General features: G+C 48.1%; 1 protein-coding gene across 3 annotated transcripts in view; it reads right to left on the bottom strand.

Moving 5' to 3' along the window:
- Nucleotides 1-4,384, bottom strand: part of CFAP221 (cilia and flagella associated protein 221) — a 52,331-nt gene extending 47,947 nt beyond the window's left edge. For 2 of the 3 annotated variants that reach the window (XM_019522538.1, XM_019522539.1), the window contains exon 1: nucleotides 4,238-4,383. The gene's annotated coding sequence lies outside the window, so the exon portion shown is untranslated. Of the gene's footprint in view, nucleotides 1-4,237 lie in introns of all 3 variants that reach the window. The other variant, XM_019522540.1, reaches the window with a different exon arrangement.
- Between the last annotated feature and the right edge of the window lie 588 nt (nucleotides 4,385-4,972).

Genomic DNA, 4,972 nt, shown 5'->3' with positions numbered 1-4,972 from the left:
GTGAGGTGGTGCAGGCTCCCACCCTGGGGGTTTTTAAGAGGAGGTTGGATGACCACCTTACTGGGGTCATTTGACCCCAGTGCTCTTCCTGCCATGGCAGGGGGTCGGACTAGATGATCTGCTCAGGTCCCTTCCGACCCTAGAAACTATGAAACTAAGTGTGAATCCAGCGAGCTAAGGGGATCCTGGTTAAGCAAGCACAATTATCAGAACGCTAACTTATCTAACGACAGAAGCATAATACTATGCAGCAAGGAAATCAGATGTCACCCTCATGAAAGTACGCCCAGAAATATACCACAACCCCTTTCCTCCCTACCTCTGGCACTGAGGGCAGGGGGGTAAAACTTTGAAGAAATCGTGAAAAACAACTCTGCTGAAGCCACCCAAGTCATTTCAAATACTCCTTCAAGTAGTCTTCTTTCCTGCTAATGCTCCTTGAGGTCCACCAGCAGATGGGACCATGTGGGCAGAGCCCCATTAAGATAACATGCAGAAGGCCCTGGGTTGAAAACAATTCAGTTCTGGATGGAGCACATGTCAGGGGGTTCGTGGTCCACTCTAAGTGGTAGCTTGGCTGCAAAAAAAGGTTTGATGAGCCTTGAACAGTTGTGGCTAACAGACCCAGCTCAAGCATAGGGGTCAGTACTTTTAAAATGTAGAGGTCTCATAGTCAACTGGTGGTGCCAACAACCCGTGCTAATGAATCATGTTGCACAAGCTCTTTAATTCCTGGTCCTCCTTTGGCTGGAGCTAGTAGCCATGACTCCAGTGCCTGGGCGCAGAAGACCAGAGGACAGCAGCAAGGAAAAGGTCTGCTATCCAGCTGCCTAGATCTGCTAATTTCCTGACCTGAGAGGAGGATCCCTGCCCTCCGCTTTATACTGGGATCCCATGTCTGGTCTAGTCTACACCAGAAGTGTTTTGAGCAAAGAGTGTGGTTTCCACCCTGCCTAAGCAGGCAAAATGCTGTGGTGATTCATGGCACAGGGGTTAATGCTTCTTCCAGAACTGAATAATATTTAGCCATGCATAAGCAGAGAGTTTATAATGACGTGGCACTGATTCTGGCACCAAAAATAATATTTTCTGCACTTTTCTGGATTCGGGCATTTACACAAATCAGGGTGCAAAATCTTATTGGGCAGAGGGATGGTAAATTTGTATTGAGCTGGTAATAGCGACTAAACTTAAGGTACTACATTTAATGTGCTACAATTACAACACATTAACGAATGTGTAGATGTACCCACTGATACCGAGACCCATAAAAGCAGACGTAAGCACATGGCCACTTTCTTAACATTTGCATTGTTCACTTTTTCTTAACTTTACAAGGTCTCAGTTACCGTCCGCTTTGCCACTATCTTCTAGCTGGAGTAGGTTTGACAAGGAGGAGGCAGAGCCATATGAGGAAAATGTCTTTCCTAACATGTTCATACTAGTCACTGGTAACAACAGCAAACCCCACCACTGCTTTCTACCATAAAGACACCTCATAACAGCTGAAATCCTGACCCCAGTGCCAATGGCAAAATTCACACAGATTGCAACGAGGCCATGATTTCACCCTGGACCTATTTAGTGTTCAGGCCCTTAGATCCTTTTGTGCCTCGTACAGCATCAAGCACACGCTGTGAGTGAGCTATAAGAATATTAAGCATCAAAGTAATTATAATTATGCACAGCCTGGGGTCTTCAAAAGCATCTGAGGGTTTTAGGAGCAACCGGCCTTGCAGCAGTCTACATTAGAAAGCCTTCGTTGTAACAGCTATCCCAGCACCGGCACCGACTGGATACATACGGCTTCCACTGAACATAGTTAGCACAATTAAATCATATCCTTGAATGGGTTTGGACTAGATTGAAAAAAGGGCACTTTTGCAAACATAAACTGCATTTCCTGGAGGAGGGCGGGTCAGCCGGCACAGCCACGTCCGTTATGGGGATGATTCTTGTCATATGCCTAAATAACAGCTATGTCAGCAAACTTTTGACAATTCCAGCCATAATTACCCCATAGCCTAATCGCTCCATATCGTCTGATCAGTGTCACAGATTTACAGTGGCAACAGGTTTCATAGTGTCATAGGTCAGGAGGGACCTGAACAGATCATCTAGCCTGACCCCCTGCAGCAGGCAGGAATGAGTGCTGGGTTCACAAGACCTCAGACAGGCAATCATCCAACCTCCTCTTGAATTTGCCCAAGGTAGGGGTGAGGACCACTTACCTGGGAAGCTGGTTCCAGATTTTGGCCGTCCTAACTGTAAAATATTGCCTCCTGATCTCTAACCCAAACCTATTCTCTCTCCATCAGCTTATTACCATTGATCCTTGTCACCCCCCATGGTGCTGGGGAGAAAAAGGCTCTTCTTATTTGCTGATGATCTCCCCTGATGAGTTTGTAGGCAGCCACCAGGTCCCCCCGCAGCCTCCTCTTGCCGAGGCTGAACAGGTTCAGGTCCCGCAGTCTCTCCTCGTAGGGCCTGCCCTGCTGCCCTCTCACCAAGTGGGTGGCTCTCCTCTGACCCCTCTCCAGGCTGGCCACATCCCTTTTGAAGTGCGGCGCCCAGAACTGGATGCAGTACTCCAACTGCGGCCTGACCAACGTTGCATAGAGGGGGAGGATCACCTCCCTGGACCGGCTTGAGATGCATCTGTGGATGCATGACAAGGTATGGCTGGCCTTGCTGGCTGCGGTCTGGCATTGGCGGCTCATGTTCATCCTGGAGTCAATAATGACTCCAAGATCCCTTTCCGCCTCTGTGCTTGCAAGAGGGGAGCTCCCCAGCCTGTGTCTGTGCTGTGGATTCCTTCTCCCAAGGCGCAGCACCCTGCATTTATCTACGTTGAACCTCATCCTATTCTCGTCTGTCCACTTTTATAGTCTGTCTAAATCTAGTTGCAGCCTCTCTCTCCCTTCGTGTGTGTCCACCTTGCCCCACATCTTAGTGTCATCAGCAAACTTGGACAGCCTGCTTTCCACCCCCTCGTCCAAGTCACTGATGAAGATATTAAACAGTGCAGGCCCGAGGACCGAGCCTTGGGGGGACCCCACTGCTCACATCTCACCAGGCTGAGTACAACCCGTCCACCACTACTCTCTGGGTGTGCCCCATCAGCCAACTTTATGCTGGTATATTTTATCAGGTACATGCTTGCATCATTTTTTTCAATTGCTTTAAATAGAGCCTGGTTAACTTATTGTACTTTTATGTTATTTGCCATTATAAACACTGTAAAGCATGCCGCCCTGAGATTTACCACCTTCTCCCAAGCACTGGGCTGGGTCCCAAACCCCGTAAGAGTCTAAAATTTTAAATAATTCAGAGCTGGAACGCTAGGGTCACACTTACTTACAAATCACAGCCTTTTACATCCACAAAATGCAAACAACAGGACTTGGAAATTGTATAACAGCTCTGCTCGGGTAGCATCTACCTGTGTGGAGCTGTGAGGCTACAGTAACTAGTGGCAGATCCTCGAAAGTGTTTAATTCCAGTTGAAATCAATGGAGCTGACACACTTAGACACTTTTATGGAGCATGTGCTTAGTCATCTGATTGGCAAACGCATAGTGTTCCACATTTTCAGTTTTTATCGATTTTCACCAATAAACGACCTGATTTTTTTTCAGTGAAGTTATTCAGTTTTTACTGATTTACACCTGTTTGTCAGTTCACTCGGTGCTGCACCACGCTGCTTTCAAAATTCCTGGAATTTATTTATTTTTTTAAATAAAAACCGAAAACGCCGGACACTACACGATGCACAGGATTTTGCACATACATTGCTCTACCGGGCATTCATATAGACAGGGATTCCCAGAATTTTTTTAAATAAAAATCAAAAATGCGGGATACTACATGAGGCAGACAAGGATCTTTGGGTGAATCTGGTATCTTTTATTAGACCAACTTAAATAGTTGGAAAACAATTTTTAAACTAACTTTCGGGTTCAAAACCCCTTTGTCAGGCGAAGGAAGTTTCAGCCTACACCTGTGGACACTACATGATGCACAGGCTTTTGCACATGCACTGCTCTACTGGGCATTCATATATAGCTACCCTGACTGGCACCTGCACACAGGGTCTCTTGCAAATATTTATACCTAAGGAAAGCCCAGTGAAGCACTGCCCCTCCACGTCTCACTGAAATCCACGGCTCAGGGCAGCGGAGCTGGTTGCACTCTGGTGTCCTGTTTTTAGCAACAGCCGAGGCCACCGTGGACTCACCTGCGCTCGGCGTGAGCCCATCTGCAGGCAACTTCAGCCCCTACCGTGTGTGCAGTCTGCTCCCAAAGATACTGGCCGCTGCCATGAGTAGGGGCCAGGGGGAGAGGGAGGCCCAGCGACCTGCCCTCTCTGTAGCTGCCTGCATCTGCTGCCCAGGTCCCCTGCCCCGGTTGCTAGGCGACCATCGACTCAGTCCCAAGACACAAAGCCTGGAGCAGGCTGCACCATTTGTACCTGCTGTGCGGGGGGAGACACTGCGAAGTTTGGGGGTAGAAATTACAAGGGGGGAAGTGGATTTTTCCACCACCTTCTCTAATTTTTAAAATGTTACCCTCCAGATTCAATACAGCGGCTCCTGAAAGGGTCTGGGGGGGTGGGAATAAATTTAGTCTTCGACTGCACCATTAGTTTGCCAGGAAGGGGCAGGTTGGGAATATGCAGAGCAGAGGGTTTGGGTCTGAGCGGCCAGAGGTGAGGCCTCTGCTGCTGTTTTTGGGCGCTGAGGGGAATCCTGTATGTCTTAATCTAAGGGGTTACAGGAGGATCAGGCCTGGGGTCAGACTGTTCATCCCTGTCGCTGCAACTGGGGGATGCCCCTTGACGAGTCTGAACTAAAACCCTTTGCATCCTTCAGGTGCCCAGGCTGGAGTTAAAGAAATTGTTTTGCAAAAATCTAGTTGATCTAATAGTAAAAGATATCACCTCTACCACGAGCCCTGATTCCCTTTGCATCCT

Source organism: Gavialis gangeticus, unplaced genomic scaffold (assembly GCF_001723915.1).
Source record: "Gavialis gangeticus isolate Ggan-Ray unplaced genomic scaffold, GavGan_comp1, whole genome shotgun sequence".
Lineage (NCBI taxonomy): Eukaryota > Metazoa > Chordata > Crocodylia > Gavialidae > Gavialis > Gavialis gangeticus.
Note: the sequence above shows the minus strand (reverse complement) of the source record. Positions and strands in the feature narration are given on the sequence as shown.